Source organism: Triturus cristatus, chromosome 5_1 (genome assembly GCF_964204655.1).
Source record: "Triturus cristatus chromosome 5_1, aTriCri1.1, whole genome shotgun sequence".
Classification (NCBI taxonomy): domain Eukaryota; kingdom Metazoa; phylum Chordata; class Amphibia; order Caudata; family Salamandridae; genus Triturus; species Triturus cristatus.
In genome coordinates this window covers 956,156,059-956,170,659 of record NC_140587.1, presented here as the reverse complement: position 1 = coordinate 956,170,659, position 14,601 = coordinate 956,156,059, and the positions used below count along the sequence as shown (strand labels likewise).

At 44.5% G+C, this 14,601-nt stretch overlaps 1 protein-coding gene across 1 annotated transcript in view; it reads right to left on the bottom strand.

Moving 5' to 3' along the window:
* The window catches only part of TBC1D7 (TBC1 domain family member 7), a 130,816-nt gene extending 119,114 nt beyond the window's left edge, over positions 1-11,702 (bottom strand). Inside the window, exon 1 of the mRNA XM_085606073.1 lies at positions 11,567-11,702. The gene's annotated coding sequence lies outside the window, so the exon portion shown is untranslated. The remainder of the gene's footprint in view (positions 1-11,566) is intronic.
* Positions 11,703-14,601: the final 2,899 nt, after the last annotated feature.

The window sequence follows — 14,601 nt, the reverse complement described above, 5'->3', positions numbered from 1 at the left end:
CAATGTTCATATTGCAGAGAGGAAGGTCATTTTAAGTATAGTTGTCCTAAATAAATGCAGCGTACTAATAATGCGTATGGCGCAAGAGGCAGAGGTGGTCAGCAAGCTCCTAGAGGTAGAGGGTGTGGAAACGTTCCCCAGAACGCGCGTCCTCTTCCGCCTCAAAATACGATAAATAGCTTTGATCAGCAAGCCAATGCAACTGGTAATACAGCTCAGTACTATAATAATGATTATTATGCAGAAGACGACAATGTGGAAGGTAATGATTACTAGGACAGCCATAGACAGAGAGAGGGAGTTGTTTCAGTGCCAGTGGATCAGAGCGGACCATATGTTAAAGTGACTACAGCGAGTGTAACAGAGCCCTTTCTGCTAGACACTGGTGCTGCAAAGAGTTGAATCATGCATTCAAAACTCCCTGGCGCGCCTTTGTCTGGCGAAATGAATGTTTCAGTAGGATTTTCTGGCGCCCCAGTTAGGAACCCGATTTCTAGTCCTATGCCACTTTCTGTTGGACCTTGTGAGCTAAAAGCACCCCTCATCCTAACGACAGGATGTGGTGAAAATCTATTAGGATTGGATCTGTTAAAAAGATTGCATGCAACGCTATATTGTTCTCCATCGGGAGTACAACTTACATTAGGTAAGAAGGTGATTTCCCCAATGTATTTGTCTAAGAATGCAATGCCACCTGAGTTGTCATCCCTTCCGGATGTCCTTTGGGCTACTGGTCCCAATGATGTGGGTCTCTTGGAAATACCGCCATACGTGGTCACTTTAAAGGCCAATGTCAGATTGCCACGCATTCCCCAGTATAAGATCTCCAATGAAGGTCAGAAAGCGTTGTTAGCCATTGTTAGCGATTTGATTAAAAAGGGTGTAATTGAAGAGACAAGAGGCAACGTTTGCAATAGTCCTGTTTTACCTGTCTTAAAACGAACGGACCCTTCACAGCCACCTGTTTACAGATTTGTGATTGATCTCAGAGAGGTTAATAAGATTGTTGTGCCACAATTTCCAGTTGTCCCTGATATAACTGCCTTGTTAACTATGATTCCAGCCTCCGCTGCATGGTTCTCAGTGATCGATCTAAAGAATGCTTTCTTTAGCATCCCAATTGCAGAGGAGAGCAGAGACATTTTTGGCTTCAGTTTAGGAGGCCGAAGCTTCCGCTTTAAACGCGCTCTCCAGGGCTACTGTGAAAGTCCATCAATATACAGTCAAGCTTTAAAAGCGCAGCTTGATGCACTTGTTTTACCTAGTGGTGCTACCCTCATTCCGTACGTTGACGATTTACTAATCGCCGCGGATACTGAAAAGATTTGCAAAGAAGCTACATTGTCATTGTTGCGTCATTTGTCTGCCTTTCATCACAAAGTGTCTCTCTCAAAGATGCAATATTGTCGACAAGAAGTGACCTACTTAGGTCATCTCTTATCGAAGGAGGGAAGGAAACTGACCCCAGAAAGAATTCAAGCCATTGCACAATTGAGTGTGCCTAGAACACGGAGAGAAGTGCGTGCTTTCTTGGGTATTACTTCATACTGTAGGCACTGGATACCAAATTTCTCTTTGCTGGCAAAACCTTTGTTAGCATTAACATGTAAAGACACACCGAATCCTATCCCATGGTCTGAAGAGTGTCAGAAAAGTTTTTTGGAATTACGAAATGCATTATGTTCAGCTCCTGTGTTGGGTACCCCTGACTACAGCAAGCCTTTTACATTGTATGTTCATGAAAAGAACGGTTGCGCATTATCAGTGTTAACACAGCCTTTTGGCGACAGACCGCGTCCATGCGCATATTTTTCGTCAACCTTAAACCCGGTAGCGAGGGCATTGCCAAGTTGTCTGAGAGCCACAGCCGCCGCAGCTATGTCTATTCGACAGTCTGCTGGACTAGTGATGGATAATACATTGATTGTTATGGTCCCACATGCTGTGGACACATTGTTAAACAGGACCAAGACACAGCACTTAACTAGTGCGCGACTGTCAGGATATGAATTAACACTGTTAGCAAATCATATACACATAAAGAGATGCAACACGTTGAATCCAGCTACATTATTACCAATTCCAGCAGACCTAGATGAGATTGAGCAACACGATTGTCTGTTCAGAACAGAAGAAGAGACGAAAGGGAGAGTGGATCTTAAAGATACTCCCCTGACTGAGTGTGATGGTACCTTATGGGTGGATGGTTCGTGTTTCAAGCTTCCGAATGGTGATACGACTGCTGCGTATGCTATCACAACTTTGCACACGATTGTGGAAACTGCACGTGTGCCACATAATTCGGCCCAAGCAGCAGAATTAATTGCCCTTACAAGAGCATGCGTGTTGTCTGAAGGAATGAAAGTGAACATATATACGGATAGCCAGTACGCCTTTGGCGTGGCTCATAGTTTTGGGCGCCTATGGAAGGAACGTGGGTTCCTGACTTCGCATGGAGCTAAAATTCAGAATGGCAAGTTGGTGAATGATCTCCTTGAGTCACTGACCCTACCGTTGCAAGTTGCGATTATGAAATGCAGTGCGCACAAGAAAATCACTGATGATGTTGGTCGTGGTAATGCGTTTGCTGATGAAATCGCGAAAGAAACAGCAAAAGATGTGAAGACTCGAATGTATGTTGCAGGCCCTGCAAGATGGGTTGGTGATGTTGGAATGTGTGAAAACACGATAGAGAGTGTGAAGTCCCTTCAAGCTGAAGCCACAGAGAAAGAGTTGAGCAAGTGGAGAGAAAGTACGGGTAAATTGGATGAGAATGGTTGTTGGGTTGATTTGTCAGAACATCGGCGATGGTTGTTACCTGATGCATATGTGCTTCCAGTGGTTACTATGGCACATGGAATGGCACATATCAGTATGAAAGGAATCTGTAAGTTATTGGCTCCAGTATGGCAGAATGCTGGAATTCCCAAGTGTGCAGAGAATGTCGTCAAGAATTGTATGGTATGTTTGAAATACAACCCTGGTAGGGGAACCCCAACTCCAGCTGGTCATTTTGCACCTCCATCATATCCATTTGAAGTTTTGCAGCTAGATTTTATCCACATGGAAAGGTGCAACAACCTGAAATATGTATTGGTTGTTGTTTGCGCTTTTTCAAAATGGATAGAAGCATATCCCCTAAAAGACAACACTGCTTTATACACAGCCAAAGCCCTTGTGAAGGAATTTTTTCCTAGGTTTGGAATGCCAAGAATGGTGTGGAGTGATAATGGGAGTGAATTTGTGGGTCGAGTGATGAAGAATGTGTGTAAGGGATTAGGGATTAAGCAGAAGTTTCACGCTGCAAATCACCCCCAATCAGCTGGATTAGTAGAGTGCTACAATGGCACTCTGAAGCTAAAACTAGCCAAAATCCAGACGAGCTCCGGTCTCAAATGGCCTGACGCTCTGCCTTTAGCACTCCTATCCACAAGAATGACTGTGCATTCACGAGTGGGACTTAGTCCATACGAGGTGGTTTTTGGCCGCCCGGCCAATGTATGGGTTGTGCCAAGACCGACAAAATTCAGCGAAATCGAACATCCAGTACTGCTTGATTATTTGTCTGAATTGACGGCTAAATTGCGTGTTTTACACCAACAGGTGCATGATACTCTCTCCCAGGCCTCTGAAGCTCCAGGACACCCTATTGACCCTGGCACGTGGGTTCTCATCAAGAACTTCCAGCGAAAGAGCAACGATGAGCCCCGTTGGATTGGCCCTCACCTCGTACTTCTGTCTACAAGATCAGCTGTTCGAGTAAAGGGGAAGAAGAACTGGATTCACGGCGCCCATATCAAGAGGATCCCTTTGCCTCTACCATATGACCAGTGGTTCCAGGAGGGTATCGCTGACTCTGAAACAGACACTGTACCTCGTTTTGTACCATTCAGTGATGCACGCGTAAGAGGCACAACTTCAGCACCACAGAGTGACGATATTTTGCAAGAAGCTGTGCCACCGTCAATTCGATTGGACACCACAGAGCCTGAACTCTTGTTTCAAGATCAGACAGTACCTGGCCGTTTCCGCTATAACTTGAGACCAAGGCCTATGGACAAATAAATATTCTTTTTCCTTACCTTTTTGTTTTTGATATCATAGCTCTCCCATCTGAAGGACTTTCTTGATTTTTGTTTTTCGAACCACCATCCGGGTTCAGCCGCAGGGGTACAGGCCGAAGACGTTAGGTCAACGGTTCTGGTTGGTCTAGGGCGTTCCCTGGACCGACAGGCGTACTCCTTAGCAGAAGATACTCACCCGCCGCGAGCGGCACGATTAGAGGATGGAGTTTTTCAAGATGGAGAGACTCGCTGAGGAAATGAACTTTAAAGCAAAAACATGTAAAATAATGAAGAGCAAACGTTTGGTATTATTATGTCTGTTTATACTATGTAGTATGATAGTGTTTACCGTAGGATTTGTATTCTTGTCCTCTCAAGAGCCCATTGCACCCACTGTACAGCCTATACCTCCTCCTACTGTCTCCTCACACTCTTTTCACCCTCTGTCTGAACATGAACAAGCTAGACGATCAGAGTTTGTAAACAACTCGTTTATTCAGCTCCTGCACCAGCACCAACTAGTCATGAATACAACCAATTGCTGGGTGTGTGGGTTAATGCCACATACCATTAACAAGGGTATTCCTTATCTAGTGCTGCCGTTTAGTTACAATGGATCGTCATGGGCATTCCAGACCATGTTTCTCTTTGCATTAGATGCCTACTCCCCGCGACAACCGCGTTCCATCAGACCTAGCACAAATAATAAAGCTTTGATGAAAGGAGTTGCCGATATGAGCAGAGATATCGACGCATACTCATCTATTCCCAAAGATGAATTAAGAGCTTATGTAGGGTGGAACGCGACGGGGTATAGTATTAGTCTAGGTGAAAGGCAGCGGAAAATTTCATCCCCAATTTGGGTCGTACCCCACATAGGTCGGTTCTATTTACAAGGTAATGGTCAGAATCCAAGAGCTCAACTGGGGAGAAGTGACTGTACTGAAACGTACACTTTCCCATCACAGTTTTCCCCTGCGTTTTTGGCTGCCAAGGGTACATATTTTGTCTGCAATGACCGAGCATATACATGGTTGCCCCCTGACTTCTCGGGCACATGTTATATTGCAAACTTGCTACCGCCGACATTTACTGCTGCCTCTGACTATCACAAGACCAGAGTTGTGAGAGGCGTGATTAGTAAGGAGGATACTGCCGGTCAGGAAGCGGGAGACTTCTTTTTGGGTTTCCTGCCGTTTTGGGGACCGATGGTCAATAGTAGGAACCTGAGACAACTGACTTGTGTGGTTGAATCCACTGTTAATGTTACGGCTGGTGCCCTTGGTAATTTGACCGCTGAGCTCCAAGCGGATCGCCTCATGACTTTGCAGAACAGCATGGTTCTAGACGTCATACTTGCAGACCGCGGTGGGGTATGTAAGGTTATCCAATCTAGCTGTTGCATTTTCATACCAGATAACGCTCCAACGGTTTATCAAGCCATCTCCAAACTGCATAAAATATCTGAATCCATACACGTGGATAAAGGAGATTGGTCACTGGTGGGGTGGTTCTGGGAACTGATATCTGCCTGGGGTTGGAAGATTCTGATGGTCATTGGAATGATCTTAGCCATCCTTTTCCTGTTCTGTCTGTGCATACAGTGTGCTCCTGCGATATGTGGCCTCTGTGCTACATTATGTGTAAGGAAACCTATATCGAGGGACGAGCTAAGTAATAGGATGATGCTGCAGCAACATCTCCATGACTTCGTGAATATTGACCTGGACTCGGATTGAAATGAGTATAGTTATTGCCTATGTAAGGGCAAAAGGAGGGTCTGTGGTACTTTGAAATTTGGGACCGCGTGGGAGACAGGGCCCTACCCCTGTCTATCCCGGTATTAGCGAACCGCGAATGGTCAATGCGGTATGTACAAGTGCTTTATATAACGTTTCATTGATAAATGAACCATGTCTACGATATTATGCATTGACTTCGTGGGTTCCATCTTGGAGCGGTGGCCATCTTATGGTTGCCCTCACATAGGCTACATATTATGAAGCAAATACTGGCCTTTAGAACACATGTGCCTTCCTTTGACTTCTCTGTGACCTGGGCAGCTTGGCTTCGCTGCCCCAGGTCAGTCCGGTCTCACGAGCTCCACGTCCTACGGCCACCTGTGATTAGCATCAGGGTTTGACACACCATAAAGCCTTTTCATCCCACACGAGCCTCCGGCTAATCTCTTTCACACCTGACTCTTCCTGCTTTATGGCTTGTTTTCCAAACAGGAGATGTTCGTGTTTATTGGGGCCTATTGATATCTGATGTGGGATCTGAGCCTTGCTGGGTAAATAATTGTGGGCTGGCTTAACTGGAATGTGGGATGGTCATCATGACTCTGCCTTTTCGTTTGTAATGAATACATGTATATGGCCATATCGTAAAACAAGGAATGTGTGCCTGAAGCATGATATTTTGTATTTAAGGAGAAGCCCGTTTCTGTAACTTTAAGCAGTCTCCTGAGAACATACATGCTGTTGTACTTCTCGGATACCTGTAATTGGTCTGCAGCCAATAAACTGATCTTTGATTTCACCTAGAAGACTCTGTGTTTCTGTAGGTCTGAAACAGGAAAGAACCCGAAGTCTTAGGGTGTGTTCCCCTGCACCGCTGGGCTTTAAATTCCCAGTACTTCACCAGGCGCAGACTGCACCAAAGAAGGGCGAACAGACATGCTACCTGTGCGGCCTCGAATTTCCACACATTGGTGCCTGCCCTGCCATGTGTCACAGGTGCAGGAAGTGCAACAGGGAAAATCATTTTTCAAGAGCATGCATGACAAGACAATTCAGGAGTGAAAGAGGCAGAACAATGAGACCAAAGATGACAAGTAACAGGTACGCCCGACACATGGAAACAGCAAATCGTAGCTCCTCTGACGAAGCAGAAGAAACGGCAGCTCCTGTGTCGGAAGCAAGATTATACCTCATGTCAGATGCGCCAAGAGAAGGAAAAGAGGCAGAACACATTCATCTTGTGGAAAAAGAACAAATAAAGAAGACAGCCACGGTGGACATTGGCGTAGGGAGCCACCAAGCAAAGTTTGTACTTGACAGTGGAGCAACATGCAACATCATGTGCATGTCAGAATATCAGAAAATGAGAGTGAAACCACAGCTATCACCGTCAACAGTAGATGTGTTCACTTGGGGCTCCAAAAGGCCAGTAGAAAACATGGGAAAATTCACGGAGATCTTGACGTACAAAGACAGATGCTACCAAGAAGAAATACATGTGCTCAAAGGAGACATCCCAGCACCGTGCCTGCTCAGCAACGTGACGGCACAGATGATGGGGCTACTAGCCATGACTTACCACATGTCGGGAACGGAAAACATTCTACAAGAATACCCTGCCATACTAAAAGGTCTTGGGAAGCTGAAAGGGAAACAAATAACACTGCACATCAATGAAGCAATTAAGCCAGTAACTCAGCATCATAGACGAGTACCAATACATCTCCAACCACAAGTTGAGGATGAAATAACTAGCTTACTGGCGCAAGACATAATTGAACCAGCGGAAGGACCAACGCCGTGGGTGTCTCCGATCGTGGCAGTTCCCAAGAAAAATACCTCAAAGATCCGCATCTGCGTGGACATGAGGATCCCAAATACAGCAATCGCAAGGGAACGTCACCCGGGGCCACACCTAAACGACATGATAAGTTGCCTCACTGGAGCGTGTGAGTTCTCAAAGCTGGATTTGTGCAAAGGATATCATCAGCTAGAACTAGATCACCAGTCCAGATACATCACAACATTCTCCACGCATCTGGGCCTATGTAGATACAAGCGGCTAAGCTTCGGAATATCATCTGCAGCGGAGATATTCCAGGAAACAATACGGCAGGTGATAAGGCCAGTGCGGAACAGCCTCAACTACAGTGATGACATTTTGGTATTTGGAAAGACAGACAAAGAGCATGACGCAGCGTTGCGGCAAGTGTGCACACAACTGGAGCAAGCAGGCCTAACATTAAATGGAGAGAAATGTGAGCTGGGGAGAGGTGAACTAGTGTTCTTTGGACACATCTTCTCTAAACAAGGGATGAGGCCAGATCCCAGCAAGGTTGAAACACTGAAGAACGCAACTGCTCCGACAGATGTTGCGGAAGTAAGATCATTCCTGGGCCTCGCTAGCTACTGTGTGAGATATATACAGGATTTCGCCACAGTGAGCACACCACTAAGAGAACTGACCAAACAAGGGCAGAAGTTCATCTGGTCCCAAGAATGTCACAATGCATTCGAAGAAATAAGGAAAGCAGTGATGACGGTGGAACACATGGCCTACTTCGACCCGCTACTAAGCACTGAACTGACGGTCGATGCCAGCCCAGTAGGACTAGGAGCAATTCTAGCGCAGCACCTGCCGGGAAGAGACACACAGAGGAAAATTGTTGCGTATGCAAGCAAAAGCTTAACAGACGTCGAAAGAGCATATTCGCAACCAGAGAAGGAGAGCTTAGCAGTGGTATGGACCTGTGAACACTACAACATGTTGATCTATGGCAAATTATTTACAATAATAACTGATCATCAGGCGCTAGTGACAATCTACGGCAGCCCATCAGCGAAAATGCCACCCAGGATTGAACGCTGGGGCATAAGACTGATGGACTATGATTTCAAGATCGTGCACAAGCCAGGGAAAGAACACAATCCGGCAGACTACATGTCGAGACACCCATTGCCGCAGGTCCATGAGACGACATCAATGGCGGAAGAATACCTCAACTTCATACTGAAGCAAAACACCCCAGCGCCAATAACACTACTAGAACTAGCAAAGGAGAGCAAGGGCGATGCCACGCTGCAAACAGCAATGGACATAACAAGAAAGCAGCGATGGAAGAACGTCAATAACAACTGCACCTGGGGAACAGGAGTATGCAAAGAAGAAATGCTGGCTCTCAAGAAGATCCATGAGGAACTGTCAGAAACAGATACAGGGATAATGATGAGGGGGACGAGAATTGTGATACCAAGCACACTCCAAAGACAACTAGTACATGTGGCACATGAGTCACACCGAGGCGTGGTAGCGACAAAGAGATTACTAACAGAGAAAGTGTGGTTCCCGGGCCGGGATCGCATGGTAGAAGAGACCATAGTGACATGCCACCTCTGTCGAGTGATAGGACCACCAGCCAAACATGAGCCACTACAAATGTCGGATCTTCCAAGGGCGGTATGGACAACACTAGCAGCTGATTTCTTTGGGCCCCTAGGCACAGGCAACTACCTGCTTGTGGTCATTGACGAATACTCACGGTTCCCGATAGTACGCCAGGTCTCATCAACATCAGCAACAGCAACACTACCGATATTGGATGACATCTTTGCAGCATGGGGCTCACCAGAGACACTAAAAACAGACAATGGTCCGCCATTCTCAGGAGAAGAATTCGGCCGATTCATGGTCTACCTAGGGATAAGCCACAGGAAAATAACACCGCTATGGCCTCAAGCGAATGGAATGGTGGAGAGGTTCATGGGGAACATCAAAAAGGCAGTTCAAAGGGCAAAGATAGCACAAATATCACTTAGTCAAGCACTGTGCCAAGTACTACGTGATTACAGAAACACACCCCACAACTCCACGGGAAGGTGTCCAGCAGAACTAGTACTGGGAAGAACGAGTCGGACGAGGCTACCACAAATAGAAGCGACAGTGACACCTGATCGTAGCAGCATTGCAGACAGGGACAGAGAGGCGAAAGAGAAAATGAAGAGATATGCAGACGCCAGGCGACACGCCATCCCGTCGAGCATAAAGGAAGGAGACACGGTAATAGTGCGTCAACGGCAACAGAGAAAATCTGACAGCATGTTCTCCAAAGACCCTCTCACAGTAACAAGAGTGAATGGCCCGATGATAACGGCAGAGTCGGAGCATCAGAGGATAACAAGAAATAGCTCCCATTTCAAAGGACTAAGGGAAGATGGCAAGGAGACAGCGGAGCAAGGAAAGCAAGAGCACGACAAGGAGGAAACAGGAAATAGAGAGGGGCTAGAGGAAGAGCTACGGACGGAGGCCGGCCCGCGAAGAACATGCCGGCACCCAAAGAGACTAATAGAAGAGATATAGTGAGGGGGAGCATACTGAACTATGCCATGAAAGAATTACATCCATCACCTAATGACACCTCTGTGTACTGTCACGTTCTCGTCATTCTTTGTGACACAAGGGGGGAGATGTAGTGACCTGGGGACAGGGCACTAGGACCCTGCAGCAGACAATGTGACCTGAGGGGCAACCGGACACCACATCCGGTCAGGGTGTGGGGAAGGGGCAGTCTAGGGTACGAGGGGATGGATGAGGACGTGGGAACAAGAGCGCTGTACAGGCATATAATAAAGAGGCATAACACACCATACCTGACTCCTGTGCTTATGTACAACACGACACAGGTCTCAGCATCTCACATAAAAAATTGAGAAATATCCAGGGTTTCATTGAGCCTTATGGGCTTTTTACATTGCAAGTACCCGTGAATTAAATATATCCTTTGATTTTTCATAAGCAGGTGCAACAGCAGTGGCAACATCCCTTCTTAATGCATTCAACTGGGTCACCCTGGGCAGGAAAAGATCAAGTTTAATTATTTCAGAGTTTATGTACATCTAGGACAGTAGCAACAAAACCTTTTCCTATCACAGGACATATACAAAGCAGGCAGCTGCAGTGCAAGCTTTGCTTCCTCACAAAACAGGTGTATCATGGCAGTGGCAAGGTAAGCTCCCCTCTAATAGAAGGAAGGAAGTGTAAATCTTCCATTCACTGCAGAACAGATTAAAAAGGGCACACTAGAACAAGCTTTCATCACTCAAGCAACATATAGAGTTAAGGCGTTACAGACAGATCTCTGTAGCAGGTGCTTTACTAACTAAGGGAAATGTATAGGTAAATGAGAGAGTGATGCAAGACAACAACCTTTTCATTTAGGTAATATTCTATTTCAGCATCCTGAGAATCCTGCTTCTGTCATTCTTAGACCACTCTTTGTTTTTCCACCTACTGAGTCGTAGCCATAACATAGTATGTCGTTGTTATTTGGAGCTGCCCAATCCCTGCCTAAAAACGATGTTCCTATATATGCAACGGGTGCCAGTCTCCTTGAAAGGTTTTGAATGGGCGCACACCAGGCACTGAGCAATCTCAGCGCTGGTGCTGCACCTCTTCATAATGTAAAGGACCCCCACCGTACTGTAGGAAATCCCAGATACCTAAAATAGGTAATTCAATGGTTAGGAAAGGTTCCAGTAGGATAACTAACCAAAGAAAATCCCATGACTACTAATCATCGATTGGCTCACAATCCATATAGCTCAGCTGTGGATAATTTTCTCTTGATGCAGGCAAAATAATATGTTTTAAGTATGTGCAGCATTGCTTCTAATTTAATATCAAATGTTGTGTATTAAATATTATTTTGTGGAATATATAAATGCGGTGCTGGAATCAAAATATTAACTGCAGCATTTTCATACCCATTTTCTGTTCACCCGTTCGTCAGAAATTCAGGCGTATCGCAGAATAAGCGCTCAGGTACAGTGCCCAACTATTAAACTACCCATCATCAGTTATCACCAGTCATGAATCCTCTTTCAGTACTTCCGGGTTGCATGACAGCCAATCCCATGTACGATGACATGCGTGACTGGGCGTGACTTGTTACGTTTAAAGTCACCTAGGATTGGATCTTTGTCAGCCTCTCGGCCAATCCTGTGCGTTGTGCAGAAGTCCTAAAAGTGCTCATTGACTGCGACTGTGCCGTCCATACAACACTGCTCCGGCTAGTGTTCGAGGGTAGTGTACCGGTCCGGCTATTTTCTTCAGTGTTGTTCGCATCGTTGAATCTCAGGCCAGGCGGCATGTGCACAGTGGTACGAGTCTCTGAGACGCGTCCCCAAGTGCGTTACTGCTGTCCAACAGCCGGTTTACTGCTGCCGCGTTGAGACAATAAATTGTGGGCCAGAACTCTCCAGGGCTGTTGGATTATTCAGGGCGTAGGAGCCAGGTGATAAAAGAACATCTATTGGGTTTAAATCCCCCCCCCCCCCCCCCCCCCCCCCAACCCTCTTCTGTTTATGCTTCCCGGAAGTGAAAGGGAAGCTTAGAAATACTGGCGCTTCTCGTATGGTGGTGCCTACGCATCTTTCTATACCTCCGACTGCTGCTCTCATGGAAGGTGTGGAGACGCACAGAAATACTGTTTCTGGGAATATTTTTAAATGTATGTTTGCGCTTCTCCGTTTAGCAACAACAACTTTGTGGTAGTGGAATTTTACACTTGAACATTCTTTTGTAAACTATATTTTAAACTCCACAGTACACATTTAAAGCACACCAGAGGCATAGAAATGTAAGTGTATCTTATTATTATGAAAATGTGACAATTGCAGCAGTGAAAGAAAACCGGTGTTCTGAAGAGCTCACTGGGCTAAAGTATTATTTAAACTGGGTACACAAACCTTCTGTTTTTTCTGTGCATTATAACAATTTAGGCAATTCTATCTGGATAACTGTGCACTTGTCAATAAAATACTCCTTAATCCGCTGACAAAATTGAATCCAACAGGGCACAATAAGCCTTTCATCCCTCCTAGGTCGCTCAATTGAGTACCAGTAATCTGGGTAGTAAAATCCTCTTTTCAAAAGCTTTACAAAACTGCATAAGCACATAATGAATCGCTATATAATGGTCATAGAAGATGTGGCCTAATGACCAGAGCTGCTGACTTTGGAACTGTGGCACCAAGTTCAAAATCATTTATGGAGCTGATTGGATTGTATATGTTTGTAAAGTGGTGCAACCTTAACACAATTGTATTTGTACTTTAGACCCTGTTATACGGGGTGGTGCCTTTGGACAGATTGCGCCGTAGTGGTTTTGCACACAAGAATATTTTGGTTTTTGCAACTTGATTGGTAGACATTCTGAGCTTGGTGCCTATTGCTAGTGAAGGGTTGGTCCCCTGTCCAGTTTATGTATGCTCAGTTATGGAGCTGTTTGCGAATGTAAATTACACCTGTGCGTAATTTAAATGTCTAATTTACACTTCCACTTTTGAGTAATATTACTAGTTTTGGCTATTCACAAAACCTGAGTGTAAAGTTACTCATAAGTGTAGAGTTTCAAGTCCACGCACCCTGGAAAAGGAGGTAGAGCCACATTTATGAGTGTAAGTTACTACTGCCAAAAAAGAAAGAGCAGTAAGTCTAGCACCAGAATTATAGCGGTAGAAAAATAAAACCTCATAGGAAATGATGTTAAATTAAATTACATAATTTCAACTAGCTAACAATGTAAATAGAATGTAATTTTTTAAAATCCTAAATTAACACATTTATTATTTAAATATAAAATATTTGAATAACATTTAAATTAATTTTAATTTTATATTCCACTTTTAATCATTATGAATGCATAATAAAAAAAATTTTTAGATGGGAATTTATTTAAGTTGAGAAATTATTTTTGTTAAATTTAAATTAATTAAAGATTTAATTTAAAAAAGTGAATAATGCTATAGCATTTTTCTTTTGTTCTACATTTACAAATGAACGTATACAATTGATTTACATTAATATTTAGCATAAAATGATTCTATTTTTTTCAGATAAACTTTTTTTTACTTTTACCTATACTTTAAATATTATGGAGATCTCTGCCCCAACTGCGGAGTCTCCCTATGGTTAAGTGTAGGGAAAAGTAAAAACAGTTTAATTAACTGAAACAAAGTAGGAGTATACGTCAAATATTAATTTCAATTCATTTTAAATGTATATTTTAGATGGCGAGCAAAAAGAAAAAGCTACATCACTATTAACTTAATTTTGAATCTGGGTGAAGTTCACGCTATATAAAATAAAAAAAAATATTAAGAATGCAAAAAGCTACAAAATACTATTCCATTAAACATACACACATAGGAGCGTGGGATAGTAGGAATATTGTTGATCTCTGGAAATTGCGTAACTTTGCCTCAAAGATATATCAGGAAAATGTGTAATTTACCCCACTCTGACGGACCATATATCAAAACTACGCAACAGAGAATTCAAATTCCCTCTCACTTGCCATGGAGATGCTCTATGCCCAAAGAGGGAAGAAAGAAAGAATGTAGGGCCCTTATGGGTGTGGGTGCGGCCTGGCCCATTACATTTCTGAGAAATATTATTGCCATCCAGTGGGCTTTTGGGGATATTCAATAAATACATTAGTTAATCAGGATTTGTAAAGCGTGGCTAATCACTTGTGAAGGTGTGATCCCTGTGGGTGTTGGGGAGCAGTTGAACAGCCAGGTCTAGAGTCCCTTCCCGAAATCCAGCAGTGAGGATGAGATATGGAGGTGATGGGGGAAGTCGTTCTATGACTTGGCAGCGAGGTAGAAAAAAGAGCAACCTCCACTGTTGCCTCATGAGATAAGGGGGGGGTGTGAGCGAGGAATAGGGAGGCGGAGCGCAGGTGTCTGATGGGTTGGCGGAAGTTCAAGCGGTGGTTAATGTATGCTGGTCCTTG